The sequence below is a fragment of the Lissotriton helveticus genome, chromosome 5_1 (assembly GCF_964261635.1).
Source record: "Lissotriton helveticus chromosome 5_1, aLisHel1.1, whole genome shotgun sequence".
Lineage (NCBI taxonomy): Eukaryota > Metazoa > Chordata > Amphibia > Caudata > Salamandridae > Lissotriton > Lissotriton helveticus.
The window spans coordinates 1,784,736,040-1,784,752,056 of record NC_136065.1 but is presented as its reverse complement, the minus strand read 5'-3'; the positions used below and the strand labels follow the sequence as shown (position 1 = coordinate 1,784,752,056).

General features: G+C 43.7%; 1 protein-coding gene across 4 annotated transcripts in view; it reads left to right on the top strand.

Annotated features, from left to right (window-relative positions):
* Positions 1-16,017, top strand: part of TANC2 (tetratricopeptide repeat, ankyrin repeat and coiled-coil containing 2) — a 2,511,073-nt gene that overhangs the window by 752,531 nt on the left and 1,742,525 nt on the right. The window contains exon 1 of one of the 4 annotated variants that reach the window (XM_078645083.1): positions 4,452-4,689. The exons of the other annotated variants lie outside the window; for them this stretch is intronic. The gene's annotated coding sequence lies outside the window, so the exon portion shown is untranslated. Of the gene's footprint in view, positions 1-4,451; positions 4,690-16,017 lie in introns of those variants that run through there. 4 annotated transcript variants of the gene reach the window in all.

Here is a 16,017-nt window from a genome sequence, read left to right as displayed (position 1 = left end):
ACAATTTTGTGGCGCAATGTAAGTTACATATTACGCATGTGTGACAAAGATACGACTATCTCAAGTAGAGCATTGTTAATACATTCCATGGTAGGAGAATAAAATAGGGCAATGTCAGGGATAGAGCGGTGTCAGCAGGCTGAGGGATCTGTAGATGGCATGTTGGTGTTACGATGAAAGATTTGTATATATATACTATGTTGTGTGAAAAGGTAGTTTGTGTACCTGAGTGAACATGTTGGGGTATAAATGAGGAGATATTGAAGATATACACAGAGTTGTTTACTTTTTTGGATATATAGGTTGAGCTTGTTCCATAGCTTGTGTGAGTTCTAGTAATTGAAGTTGTTATTGAACAATTCTTTGTTACGATTTTTTCATTACCTTTAGATTGTGGACATAGAATTCACACGGTGCCTTATACACAAAATGTTGCTTTCCTCTGTGGTCCGATTCCGGCGTATGTGGTAACCAGTGTGAGAGAAACCAGAGCTGACTATTGTATACTTCGTGACACCCTTGTTCAAAATGTTACACCGTCTTGTAATAACCGTCTTTCTTGTATCACAATCTCTTATGAGACAGATTTGGCACTGGCTGAAAACAGAAGAGACAGTGCCCTTCGAATTAAATTTACCCATAGTTTAATTTCTCCACTGACATTCTAGTAAAGCAACGTGTAGAAAACGTCTCTCTGCTCAGTTGCTTGGAGAGAATTCCATGTAAAACATTGTAATCCACCAGCAACGTTTTATCTTTGCCTGCTTAGTTTAGCAGTCTTTTCTGCTTGCCTATAGAAGCGGATAAAAGAAGCAGGGGCCTTCAACAAGTTTTACGTCAGGCTTATTTGTTCCTGTATGCACCAGTACATTATTTATTTTCAATGAAGCATCAACTGAGGTGGGCCTGATCCACTCGATGGAGGTAGCCGGGCAGAAGCCACCAGCGCTTGGCACAGCAATGCATGTGCTGGACCTTCCACATACATGACTGGTGTGGTTGGCGGTGGCCTCCTCTTGTCTCCCTCGTGGTCCTAACATATAGCTGTGAGGGACTGCCTGTTTGACTGTGTTCATCTTTTAATGTCCTCGCCATTACCTCCGCTCTGTCTTTTGTCTCACGAGAGAGAGCAAATACAGGAGTTACAGAAGAAATTAGGATAGAGCAGTGCTTCCCAAACTGTTTTAGAACCACAACACAATTTTTAGAATGCCAAACTTTTGCGACCCACCTAGCTTTAATGGACATGAGGCAGGCGACTTTTTTTAATGCAATTGAATCATCATGTGGTAGCGCACAGTCCTTTACAGAAAGCACCTTTTCCATTAAAATTGCCAGTAAATGTGCACAGACATACAGTTTTGCTGATAAAACTATATTCAACACAAAGGATGAGTGGAAATCGTGTGTCAGTGAATATTATTTGTGCATCACCAAGTAAAGTGCCTTGATTTCTTTTGATCCTATTAAACATTTTGTTTCCTCCACACTTCAGAACTAAATTTTTAAAAAGTGCTTAATTTTTGCTTTCCTGACTGCTGAATGTGTATAATACATTTAAAGGCATTTACATTTTGTTGTGTGTTTCAAAGAAATTGCATCCTACAGCCTTTATTTTCACACTTGGTGTACTCCAGCAAAATTGTCACATAATCCACTTTACTTTTCTTTCTCTAACTCTAAAGTGTGAGGAGTTTTAAACACCAATCCCCGTGTAAAAAGAATAAGCAGCAATTTGTCAGAAGACACAGCCTGATGTTTGACTTCTTCCTGTGAAGCGCAGAAAATATGACAAGATAAATGCAAAATGTAAAGGCTTCATTATTTGTTGCTTTTAGTTATTGTTTGTCACGACACACAGTTTGGGAAACACTAGGATATACTATAAATTAGGCAAGAGGAGGTTGTACAAGCTTTGAGAGGTCCTTGTGTGCGACTGCAACATGGACGTTGGTAGTATCAATTTAACAATATCGGAGTGATCCTGGTTTGGAGCTCTACCCCCTCTCGCTTAGGTCTTGCAGTAGGTGTCTTTCAGATTTAGCTAGGGTAGAGGAGGGGTAAGAAAAAGGCAGGTGAAAACTGGTTTTCCTGTCCATTAGTGATAAGCATGGATTGGACGCCTGCCCATACCTTTAAACCGTGTAGCATGAAAGGATGGTTGGGGGCCTTCCAACTTGTCGAACAAAAGAAACAGATTAGAATGAGACCAGAAAAAGGTGACAAAAGCATCAGCTGAAAGTTCCAGTAACAAAGTGGAAAGGCACCTGGAATAGATCAACACCTGGCACTATAAGAAGGGGGGAAAGTCACAGCTTAAAGGAGCTTCTAAAGACGAATCAAATACAAAATAAATATTAATTAACTAGGAAAAAGCTCCAGAGGAAACCAGGAATGCAGTGTGCACAGACCTCGACGAAGACTGGTATCTTAAACTATTGTAGTGCCTTCAGGAACTGCTTATTTGCCTTTATAAAGGTCTCCAAAAAGGATTCCTTTTTATTTAACCAGAAAGGGATGACTGTCATATTGGCTTAAGGCGCTTCCAATAGACAAACAGCAGTGGCAACCATATATATTTAAAAACGCAACATTTACAACCTTAGGTGCTGATAGTGTATTTTACTAACGTTAATACATCCTTTAAGGATGTATTTCCTGCTTTTTAAGTAACATGCCAAGCTTCCGACCCTTGCTAACCTCCCTTCCCCCGCCCATGCGGCAGTGGGACACACAGATGAAGCTGAGAAGCAGTAGCTTGGAATCCTGTGAGTGACTCAGCCTGGTGCTCTCAGTATCACTACATAACTATTTCTATACTGCTTCTCTAAACTCGAAGTTACTTAATGTACATGTGCAAATGGAGTGTTACTAACCCAAATTGTCGAATAAATAGGTCTAATGTAGGCCTGCAAGGCTCCCACTCAATAAACGTCCTAACTGTCCTTTTCGGCATTCACTTCAATGGAAGAAACTGAATCCTGACAGAAAGATGAATTATGTCAAACGTAATGGTGAGAGTCCAGATTCAATATGAGAAGCAATGGGGTAAAGCAGAAGAGGCAATACCATTCTAAATACGGTTAAATCATCACCATCATCAGCAGACGAACTGAGATAAGGCTTAAAACTCAAGGTCAGGGCTTGGCTTCAGGATACCGTTGGCCCCGGTGCCACCACAGCCTGTATCCTGGGCATCTTGTGTGCTTCTACTTTCCGTCTTGGATGCATCTGTACAGGCAGGGCTTTAAGTGGGATACACAAACTGGGGGGGGTCCTCTTTTAAAAATCTGCCAGTGCTCAGCACCGGTGAGGCCCGGCCCACTTAAAGCCCTCTGTACAGGAGAACACAGTCGGACAGAATCTGCGATAAGTACATGTTAAATGCATGCGCTCAAGCTCTAACAACTCTTCCTCCCATTGCATGCCTGGGCACAGTAACCTTAGACACAAAGGCTCTACCTGTAACTCGTGCTGCTTTCTAATACTCTTTCAGCAGAGAAAATGCGTTTTGATGCCTTCTGAGGGCTGGAAAGCGTTATATAAATGAAGACACAATTTAATCATTTTGTATTGTGCAGAGATTCAGAGAGGGGATGACGCATAAGTGCCGTGGCGAGACCAGGTAGAACAAGTTACCTACAACTGTAGAACGTGGAGTACTTTGGTATATTGTATATCATTTACCAAACTGTTAACTATCCCCCTGTAAAGGCTGTTGGTAAGATTGGAAAATGCCACGGGAGTTGGAACAATAAACAATAAAACTAGGTTTCATTTTGTTGCTACTACATTCTTTATAATTGGTATAAATGACCTGGCTTTGATTATCGTATAGCTGGATATTTAAATTGTAACCTAAAGCACGACAAGGCTGTGGAAGAGACGGGGAAGGGTAACTTGTTCACTTGCTCGTAAGTCAGTTGAGTCATCAGATAGGGCACTTCATCTGTCTAGTTATGAGGGAACACATTCCAAACCATGCTGCATGAGTAATGCAGTAACTTGTCAGTGTGCAGCACAAACAATTCCACCCAGGGTGCATTCGTTAGCGCAGTCCTGTCCGGGCTCCCTACCCCTGCTCGTCGTTCCCAATAGATTCAGCGGGAAACAAGGTTGGTTTCCTTCTCACTGCGAGAGTAGCGTGCTTGTTGCCGCCTCGGAGCGGGAGCCTCGCCGCAGTCTTTCCTCCTGTCCTCGGCGAGGAGCCGCTGCCTTCAGCGCGTGGGCTGGCTCAGATGTCTGCCTTTGTGCAGACTGTTGACTTGCTCACTTGCGCTTCACACTTCTGTTTGCCTCATCTGAGTCAGGAGGCGCGCTGCTCGCGTTCTTCCGTCGTGTGTGAGCCGCGGCGCTGCAGAGACCGCGGCCTGGGCGCCTGACGGGTTAACTCGGAGTCAAGGAGGCGCGGAGACCGCCAGGAGACCTCGGGCTGCGGCCGGGCACTCTGCAGAGGCACCTGTGGTGCGTCTCCGAGCGCCCGGCACACGGCCTGCGGTGCGGGGCCGGCACCTGCCTGCGGACCGCGCAGCGCCGCGCCCCGGCCGCCCTTCACCGGGCGCTGCAGGATGCCGTAGGATGGTAACCTTCAGAGGGCTCCGGGGGTGGCAGCATGAGCGAGAGCCTCGGCGTTGAAGCAGAGGAGTGGCCTGCCCGCCGCCCGGCACCAGCTTCTCCATAGGACTGCAGGTAAGCCCAAGAATGCGGGTCCAAAAGGCGTGTCTTTCACATGCGTGTGCTTTGTGTGCAGTCGTTGGCCTCGCGGTTTATGCTTGCCTCCTAGAATATGCGATGATATGGCTTTTTAAAATGTTTCCAGCATAGGCTGAGAGAAAATCACGAGAACGAGCGCAGGAGCCGACTCCCCATTTATTATTGATAGTCTGCAATGAAACCTCGAGTCTGCTCAGGTTTTATGAGGTAGCTGCATTGTGCGTGGCATTATTATTTTACATTGTGTTTGCGGTGTCGCTGAAAGGGGAGAGAAAGGCAGATAATGCAGTGCCCAGCTTGAAGGAGCTCGGGGGTTTGCAGCGCCAGAATGTAATCCTGTTCAAGGACTGCGTACTTTGTAGAAGGCACTTTGACCTGCCGCTCCTTTCTGTCCATCTGTGGTGTTTTCTGTGTCATTGTTGCAGATTATATTGTAGTCTCCAGGCTGTTATCTACTTAGGATGCTCTGGTTATTGACCCCATGCTTGCCTCTACCTGGCTGTGGGGGCGATTAGATGTTAGCTCCTCTGCAACAAGGCTGAGTGACAAACTAAAGCAGGTCTCTGTGTTCGCTCACATGGTATGTCCTGGAGTGTGCATGCTTAAATACTGCTGATTCACCGGTGCTGCCGTGATTGAGATAGCACTCATCTGTCACTGAAGAGAGACTCATAACATCCTCATGCTTCTAGAAGGTGTGCTGCGGGGACCATTACGTAAAACTATATACAGTAAGAGATTGGTAATTATGGGGTCTTTTTCACCAAGGTGTCTGAGCGAGAACCAGCGCTTGATTTGAACCGGTGGGGCCCACAGGCACCCATTTTTCAAACTCGGACATTTTCTGACAGCAAGAAATGGAAAACGACAAGAAGAAAGGGCAAACGCACAAAGTAAAAGAAGGAGAACGATGGAAAAACCGTCACAAAGGGAAAAATCCGGAACCTGTAAGAGTGAGCTAAAGGGGCAGGGAGTGTCTGGTGGTGGATTAAACAGGGCATGAGATGGACTCGAGACTATGAAGTCTTGATTTTCGTGCGTCAGTGTCAACCACGGGCTTCTAAGCAGACCTTTGGGTGCCACACGTATTTTTCTGCATATTAAGTTCTAACGAGAACCCAGTTCTAAAGGGCATCAAATGGACAACACAACGAGTAATTATTAAGTTGACTGTGATATCACTCAGAACCTTCACAGCGAAAAACATTCTATTAGTTTACAATTACTGACCTACAAATCTATGCTATGCATGTCCCCACATTCACTTTCCTATAGTCCCATAAGCTGTGCAGGGGTAGAGCACACTTGGAGGAGCCATGAACATGAGCTTATTTCCTCAGACCCCGCCCCATCTTGTTACCTCTTGTTTCACACCACCCACACCCGCCACCATCTGGCCATCCCTCCTCTATTCAAATAAAAAAAACTTGCATTAAGCCACTCTTTCACACCTAGCTTTGCATTCCGCTTCTCCACACCGATATTCATAAAACATTTACATTATGTACTGCCACTCATCCCACCTCCCACATCATTAATCTTCCTCTCCCATGCCCAAATAAAACCATCATTGGCATAGCCAATAGGTCTCGCCTTTGGGAACTTATAAGTGTTTAGCCATGCAACACTTGATGTTGTTGCACCAAGGATATTGCGCTGGATAACTAAACACTTATAAGGTCCCAAAGGCGAGACCTATTGGCTATGCCAATGCTTGAGAGTCAAACATGTGCCCTAGGCTAAGAAGCCCACTAGTGCATCATCCTGCTGCAGCTGGGACAATTCCCGAATGGGAAAGGGGAGAAGAAGCATATGTTGTACAAGTCAGTCGTTTTACCTTATATGTTGGGCGAGGTTATTTGTAGTATGGAGAAGTTACTCATTGAAGCATGAGCCCAAAAGACTAACTAATCGAAGTGTGTTAGATAAAAACCGAAGAGCGGTTGAATGTGCCTCACTGACAATAAACATAAATGGTTGGCTTTTGTGATGTGCATAGTGTTAAGTCATACGTTCGTATGAAATGACTTGCATATGTCGTCGTTATTACTAATTTCTCAGCATGAAATAACATATCTTAACAGTTACAAATGCTATACGTTTAATAATTTACTGTGGCTAGTACGTCCAGTCCACACTCATGAACCCGAGAAAGAAACCACTTCAGCCAGAGCCAGTAAGTGAACCCACCAGATCCCATTCCTTATCCCTGCAGCGACTAACAAAGGCACTGATCGAAGTAGGTTGTGTGGGAGTACAGACGAGCCAGTAAAGCGAAAAACGCAATAAGAGCTCTGGTAGCTGGATACTTTTGCTCTTAAGGGAGGGCGTAGCAGACGCAAATAGTGATGAAGTACAGGCGCGTGTATTTCAATATAAGGCATCCAAAAGGCCAGAATCGATCGAAAATATTACCCAGATTAAGAAACCCCTACGATGCAACACTTTTTGTAGAAGGAGTTATACAAAGGCCGCTAAAAATATGCATCAGGGCAGTCTGACACAAATCCGTGGCACAATTTACAGGCGTTAACGAATAAAGCAGATGTACATTTGCTCCTTTACTACCTAGGATATTAACGACCTTTGAAGATTATACACCACTCTGGCAACACTTGTATGCAGCGTCAGGCCAATATACCATTATTGCAGTGTTTGTGCGACCACAGACAGAGATGCAAACACCGGTACCGTGTAAAGAAGCTTCACCATATAGACGTTTCTAAGTAATCCTGTTGCACTAATGCGCAGATATCCTCAAACTGACAGCTTTAGAATGTGGGTTACAAGATGATCTCCTAAGGAAACTCAGTAAGTTAGCAGCAGAGCTGGGACTTGCAGCTTTAAAGTCCCTAGTTGGCAGTTGGAGCAAGCTCCTGCCTTGAACAAGTACGGCTGCAGATAATGCTCAATCAGACTATCCTTATTTTCCTAATAAATTAAACAAACTTGAGGAAGCGTGGCATGAAAGAAAAGGGAAGAATGCACAGTAGTTAGAAACAGACAAAGGGAAATATAAAAAGATACAGGAAGACAGACAGGTGCGGAAAATTCTAATAAAAAACATACAGTGACATAAACAGACAAGGAGAAAATCAGAGAGAGAAGGCCATAAAGAGAAAGAAGAGCAGACAAAAAAAACTGTAATGGTGAGATTTGGATAAAAAAGAATGGAAGAAACTCGGATAGAAGGAAAAACGTAGAGAGACAAAGGCAGTGATAAAGACATTGATAGATATAGACAAAAGAGGCGAAAGAGACCGAAATAGCCCAGTTAGAGAAACAAAGACAGAAAAACACGGAGAGAGCAAGAAGATAAGAGAAGGGAGAGGCAGGAGGAGCGCCATCCTCTCATAAAGCGAATGTGTATTATCTGCACCGCTTATAACTCAAAAACCACAAGTCTCTATTTGACGTTAGTGCAGGAGGCTGTAAACTCTAAAGAAAAGTTATCATGCCTTCTGACGCTGTACACCTGTGTAGAAAGGCTCTTTCTTCATATCCACGGCTTGGCAATAAATAAAATGCACAAATGTCCCAAGTGCACTGCGTCCTGCCTCTGTCGGCCTGGCTGCGTTGTTGGGCCATATTTGTGACTGTTATGCCGCAGCCGTACTGTGACTGGAAGCAGCGCCTGACCCAGACTGTCAGATTTTTAGCAGATTAAATTATTTGCAATGACATAGGTGCACCGGAGCCAAAAGAAAACGTGATGCGTGCCACAAAACGGGACTGTTTTCTCAGTTAACTGTCACCAGTTGGGCTTGACGGATTGCGTCAATTGATGAACACAGCAAAAAAGTGTGCCATAAGTTTGTTCAAATGTTGCGACACCTTTTTTAGTTGCACCAAACGATAACTAATATGTACAAAGTAGTACCGTTCAAAGTCACAAAGAAAGCTACTTAACAAATGGCACAAATTGGAGTGGTGTACAAAAGCGCGGATGCAGGTAGCAATAAATTAAACAATGGTGGCGCGGCCCATGCCGTTGGTGCGTGCGTGCACGCGCAGTTGCTTTTAGAAGCACTGCACTCGTGCTTCTGGTGTGCCTGTGTTCGCTCCCGCAAGGTGAATGCCGCCACAAGCACAAGTGTGTGCTTCGAAAAAGAGCTGAACGACGGCTAAAGGTCCTCCTAGGCAGCGCGCTGCATAGGCGAGACCTAAAAAGGGTGGATGCTACTGAGTATCATCAGAGGACAGTTTCCACTGTTGTTCCCTCATAGCAATAAGTCATTGAAATCAGAATCCAGTGTTCATGCTACTGACTTTAACGAGGGGCATATGTACATATGCATATGTATCCTTCTTTGAAGCATACACATAATACCAGATTTTAGCTTAAGATACCTTTTAATTTAATTTTTTTCAATAGAATTCTTTTAAGACCGTTTCCTTGATACCAATCAAGAACATTTTGTTTAAGGATCACTTTCCATTTTTCGTATACTAATGTGTCTGGGGTAGTGGTAGTCGATGGGAGAGGACAGAGGCGCTTTATATGAGTTTCTCTAGTAAGTAGATTGTCTAAACTCTTCCCATTTGACTTTTGATATCCAGTGGTAAGAATTACAATAAGCATTACCAGTGTTGTCATGAAATCATGTTATACACTTTCGAGTGTGGTTGTAATGCACTGGTACATGTTAGAATTCTAAAATACCAAGAGCGAGAATATTACTGGTGTCCTTTGAATATGAAGTTGGTAAAGAGTTATGCTTTTCCTCTCCATGTACATATTGGTGCTTTTTTCATCTGTTTATCCCAACCCACATTTATGATCTGGTACCCATTCGACAACCTTTAGTGAACCTTTGAGCACAACACAATTATTTCTAGCAGAAGTTTGAATAAGCTTTCTACATTAATGCACATTTGTGTGAAAGCTGAGACAGAATGAGTGCCATATAGATTTTCGTGGATGGTTTAGGTTATTATAATTTCTGCAGTCGGAGAAAAATCTTCAGTATCAGTCTAGTTTTTCATTTGAGGTTACATGTGATTTCTGTAAGGTTTATAGTTGGTGTGTCTGTATTTGAGATTTGCTTGCCAGAAGTGGAATACGAAACAGCTGGTCTATGCCTTAGTTTTGCTTTACACTATTAGCTTACTGATTACTATACTTTGGGTGGCTAAAATTTGACTGGGGTCTGTTTGCTTAAATTCTCTCAGAAGAGGTACAGTTCAGTGCCAACCAGAATTGCAGACAACCTTTAATGTCATCATGAATTGTTGAGTTGATGTTGAATGAAAGCCCTAATCAGTGGAGCCAAACTTTACACTAATATGGTGCTGTGAGGTGAGAGTTTAATCGTCACAGGTGATTCATGGGGTCCACAATTTAGGTTGAATCAATCACAATTTACCCCTCATCACTGAGCTGGGCCAGCAGGCAGGGTAGACTGTATGAGAGTATGAGATGATAGCGCTTCCACATAAAGTAAAAACCTTTTAGTTAGACACTAACAGGGTCAATATGAGGCATATTTAGTCACAGTTAAAGCTGTCCTGATTTAAAAGTGAAGTTCAGCTAGGTTGGGATGCATGCAGCAAGTAAACGTACATTCAGATTAAATACTTTCATGTCTCCTTCAGGTAGTTTAACAAAACTTGTCAGGTTTTTTTGGAGTTAGTAGTGAAGTGTTACAGGATCCTGAATGCTATCAGAGAATGGTCATCTCCAGAGGGAGAAATAGATATTGAATAGTTTGAACCTAAGACTATTACAAGAAAGATAAATCGCTAAGTAAAAGTTAGGGCTTGAGCTAACCTAATCTGTGGTTCATTCAGCTGTATTGCTAAAGGATCTAACACAGACTAATGGCTGACATATGTAATGTTCTCTGAGTTCTATAGTGGAAGATTAACCTCATGACCACTAGAAGGTTGTAGCGCACAGGTGACGCACACATATAGGGCTGAAACGACTCTTGGGCCCCGAGTTTGGTGGTTGGGTACTCCACTGCAAAAATGAGGGGGGTATACTGTCCACTTTAATGCAGTTGTATTAGATGCAAAGCAACAGTTGTTGTGGTAAATTGTACCAGTTGTGTGGATAAGATTGGCAAAGGCACACTTTTAACTAAGGCTCTGATATATGCCAAATTGATTAATACAGATATGACATGTACATAGAGTAGGGAATAACGAATCTCTGCTATTTTGACTGTTTGTAAAGATGGGAGTATAGCTTGAAAGTTTGGTGGTATTGTTTACAAGGGAAAAGTCATAGAAGTTAAAAAGATCAGAACTTGGAAACGTGGCATGGTGACTTTTGTGTAGCTAGAAAGTTGAGGTTGGTGGATCATAGGTTTTCAAATAGGTGTGAATCGGGCTAGGATGTCAGAGAAGTAGTTTGTCAGCAGACTGTTCACTGCTTTGAAAACATGTCTGACACTTGTGTACGGATTAGTTCTCGTTTGGAGTCAACTGGCTTTGTAGCAGTATGCTGAGGTGTATAATTTGAGTAAATTTGACAGAGTTTGTATAGCAAATAATTTGTTCTTATCTAGCAGAACAAAGGTGTAGGGGGAGGTAACATTTGAGACTTTTGTAGTAGTCCAATATTTTGAATACTAAAGAGTTGTTTGCTGATGTATATATGTATATATATATATATATATATATATATTTTACTATATCCTGTATATGCAGTATTTTGAAACATTCAGCTACAGTGGTGTTTGCAATAAAAGCTTCCAGTTTCCCGGAAGGGCAAAAATGAACCCAAAGATTTCTGACCAAAGTGGCAAATTTAAAAGAACCAGAGGGAATGTAGATGCAGACAGTAAGAGACGTAGGTGCTTTTGAAAAGGGATGTCATAGTGTTGTGTAGTTCCTAGGAATCCCCAAGACACTTGTTGGTGGTAGTATCTGTGTGATATTTTAAATAGAATGAGATGGGCAGATATTGCTAGGCCACAGGGTGCCACCTTAGCTTTTTTCCAGTCTTCATCATCTATAATTCCATAGTTTGTCTCCTGTTGAGCCCTTAGTGTCTCAAAGTGATCAGGTGGATTGACTACAAGTAGGCTGTATATCCTGGAGGTCATTTTTCTTTCCCAGTAGTTCTGTGATGATCTAGGCTTCCAGGTGATTTTATTCAGAAAGTGCTTCCAGTTTCATGCAATAAATGTCTATTTCATGTCTCAGCAGTAGATATCTGAAGACCTGGGTCTTTCGAAGACTAAACTCCACAGTAACCTGAATGACTTTAGACAACCTGTCTCCCACATATCACAAGTTTAGATATCCCAGTAACGTCCTTGTGCCGAAATCCCTGAAGTGAGGTCACCAGGGATGCTGTTACCTTGCAATAGTGATGTATACTATGTTAATTTTCTATCTCATTTAATTCAACTCAGTATCCATCTACAAGACTTGAATACTGCTATGGTAGGGGCTGGTCGAGAGTTGGGGATCTGTGTGCTGTAGAGAAAATTCATCAGGGTCTGTCTGTTGAATAGATCTAATTCGAGTCATATAGCTGTGTCTTCTCTGACTCTGCAGGTTTCCTAGAACAACACATAAAGAGCATATCATTTTTGGATCGTGAAATCATCTCAACAGGTGGACACCTTACCACCACGATATATACTAAACCCACTGACTGGAAGACACCTGCCAGTAGGACAGTTCTTCAGACTCGTAGAAATTGTTATAGTCTGGAATACTTTGATGAATAACCTACAAAACATTCTATACCCTATTATTCACTAGAGTACAATACCTGGAGTTCATCTACCCCGCTGATATTCAAAATATGGCTGGGGGGAGGGGGCGAATGCAACCCTCGTGACCTTTACATGCCCTTTAAGGTGACTCCTACTGACTTAGCGCCTGCCAGTCTTTTATTGTTTATGCATCGAAAGGGTAAGCAGAAGGGCACAAATCCTAAAAAGAGAAGTGGGAGTACTGACCAGGTTGGGCAGTTTGCAGCTGATATCATGACGCGTGTGCCATCAAAGCACATGATGTCACGACGCGTGACATTCCAAGTAGCATCACAGGTAGTGACCTTACTGGAAGTGATGCTCTGATATGTGCATGTTATAACATATGCTAACTGAAAATGCAACAAATATGTTAAACAAAAAGTTGGCTCCTGCAGAGCATATCATGTAACCTGCAGATCACAGATTTTTGTTTTGTGTTGATGGGTTGGTGGATTACTGCTATGGACACGGAGGTCCATTTGTTACTTGCAGTTAGTGGGTTGTATTCCTTCTGGTAGAGCACACTGCGCTCTGAAGGGTATTTGACTCCTACACGTTGTGGCCCTGACTGTCCCGTGTAGCACATCTTGTGCATTAGTTTGCACACTTGCATGGTTTGTTTGGAATGGGTGGTGTGTATGTTGTGTGGAGTGCTCTGGCACTCTGCATTGGAATGGGTAGCACTATAAAAGAGGTGGAATGGTGCTATTTGAATTGTTGTTTGTATGGGTGCTGAGACCCATCTGACATTCTTACAGTGCATGCACTTATATACAACGAAGTAAAAAACATGTATCTCCTGGGTGCGTGTGAAGAGATAGCAGACTGTATGCTTTTGTTTCCTCGCCGGTGCTTTTGCATTTGTGAGGTTCCAGGCTGCCTCCAGTCCCATGCGCGATCAGAGGGAGGCCTGATGGCCCCTTAACTTCTGTCTTTGTTGCGCAGCTGGAGGTGAAAAGGGGCCCTCCTCGCTGCCTGCATGTTGCTGCTGGGAGTCGAGGGCAGAGGGTGTGCAAGAGCTGATGAACGTATCCAGGTGTTTCAAAATTACACTGGGACAAGTTGAAACATTTCTGTGGGGCCCAGCTTCCCGGCAGGGGGGATGGCGTCCACCCTGTGAAAATAGTCGGTGGACGCTGTGTACCCCCGACTCGTACCCTGGTAAGCAGTCCCCTAAAGAGGCTTTTTAAAAATGTCTCATTCCCCTTTGTGTTTTCCAACGAGCTAGTGATTTATGGCTGACAGTAGGAATGCCTAATAGTATTGGTGTATATCTGTTGTGCTGCGGCTGCCGTCATAAGGGGATTGTATGTGTTTGTTTCAAGGAATTCTGGGAGTCTTGAACGTGTGTATAATTGCCCTTGCAGCCGTAAAGAAGTGGTGAAGAATCTTAAACGGAAGGTCCGAGACGGCATAGATAACATTGGGCTTTATAATAATTTTTAGGAGAGCCACTTATCCCATGGTTGTGATGGAGCATTCCAGGCCTCTGTGTATCTTCGTAGGTTGGACAGCTACGGAGCCAGGTTCTGCCCCAAAGAAACGGTCGGGTCTGAAGATATCTGTATTATTAAGTAAATTAAGGGGCATATGTAAATAGTAAGAGCAGCTAAGAATACATATAGAACAAAATAGATATAATTTCACTGGCATGATCATATACCTAGTAGCTGATGGTGCAAGTCAAGAAACTTGAAGTTTCAAGATGTATAGGTAAATACCCATAACCTCTACTTGACCTTTTTGTATGAAGACACTGAGCCGCCGTTGATATTGTGGAACTGTTTCACGTTAACCTTCACATAATGTTTAACCTCTTGAATGCATTGTATTTTGATTTGGAGGCATCTCTCGCCATTGCCTGGTTGGTTGCTGAAATTAGTTCCCTCATAGAAACCTAGCATTCCAAACTCCTACCCTTGACAATACTAGGGCCAGGCAAGTATTAATCCCAAGATGCTACCTCCGAAGTGACTACAACCTGAGTGCTTCAGACTGAAACCTCTCCCTTTAATCTGGCATAACATCAAAAAGCAGTGTTCAAATGAAGAGCTCAAGCCTGTGTGACGCTCGGCCTATCTTCCCGATGGCATCACTGAACTTGTGGTACAAAAGAACTGATCTTAAGAAGCAGTGTATATTGACTTGAAACCCTGCCCAGGACCCTTGTGAAACAAATAGTGTCTCCTTCAAATCCTTCCCCAGAAACGCAGTAGCTTGTCTTCTTTGTGTGACCGTGTTTGCGCCCCTCCCCTGTTAGTGGCCGGTTGGCGTGCTTTGGTTTCAGTGGCTGTTTTCTACATTTGCATTACCTCATAACACGAAAAGAGCTACAACATTTTCCATAAAGTAGTTTGTCCTTACACGTCTGCGTTGTTGCTGTCTCTGTGTGGGACCTCCCTGGATAAACAGGATTACGGTGTGCATTGTTTGCAGCAGGATAGAAGTTCAGCGTTCAGACCCCGTGTCTGCCTCTCGGCTGCGGTCTGGCTGGTTCATCCCTGCTCCTGCTGGTGACTCGCAGGTACATCACTGTCGGAGTGGTTCACGCAGGTCTGACTGCCAAAGCCTGCGGGGCTGAGAGGGGTTACATAATCACGGTGCTTCTCTGGTTAGTCAACAAGGTGTGAAATTGTTTAGGTTGTTTAGTTCAAACATGTCTTGTAAGAAGAACCAGTGGCAGATGAGGGAATAGAGATACAATACATCATAGCAGCCTGGATTGTAACATCTGGCAAACAAGCTCTTGTGCCAGCGGTTGTTGGCACTGGGGTTCTGGGTGTGTGTGTAAAGCTTGAAGTTGTGCTGTAGTCGGTACTGGGCGATCTTTAACTAACACGAAATTACAGAGCTGCCAGGCACTGTCCAGTCGGGCTCCTCAGCCCTCACAGGCCGTGGACGGCTGATGCACGCTCCTTGATAAGGAAATAGGTACAAGAAACTGTCCAGAAGGGAGGTTTGGGGGGCAGCTGAGCACAGCGAAATCTGCCACCCGAGCATATTGGGAGGGGGAGGGGCTGGCCGATGAGCGGCCATTGTGGGTTACTTTGGGCTACAGTGGGATTAGCCCAATTGTAGCCCAATTTTGATTTAATAGCCCAAAGGTATATAGGGCTGTTTTGCGCTTTCCCAGTCACCATTTTAGGTTTGGTGACCTGGTGGCTGGGAGCGCTGCGCAGAGTAGGGTTTTTTCCCCGCCCTCCATCCCTAGTTTTTTTCGTTTTTTGGGGGGTGTTTTTTACTCTTTTTTTTGGGGTTTCTCCGGAGGCGGTTATTGAAACAGGTTCATAAGGTTTTGATATGTTGTATATTTGTTGCTTAGAGCCGGTGCTGGCGGGGTTGTTGAAAGTTGGCCAGGATTGGCTGTAGTTTTTAGTTAAATATTGGTAGTTTGTGGGCAGTTGCAGGGAAAGGGTAACCAGGTAGGCTAAGTTTAGATTAGAGGTTTGTTAGGTACAGTTGCACAAGGGCAGGTAGGGATTTGGGTCATGGGAGGTTAGGATTTGTAAATGCTATATTGTGTAGGATTGTGTAATATTTTTGTTATGGAATGTTATGTTGTATTTTGCGGGGTGGGTGATTTGATGTG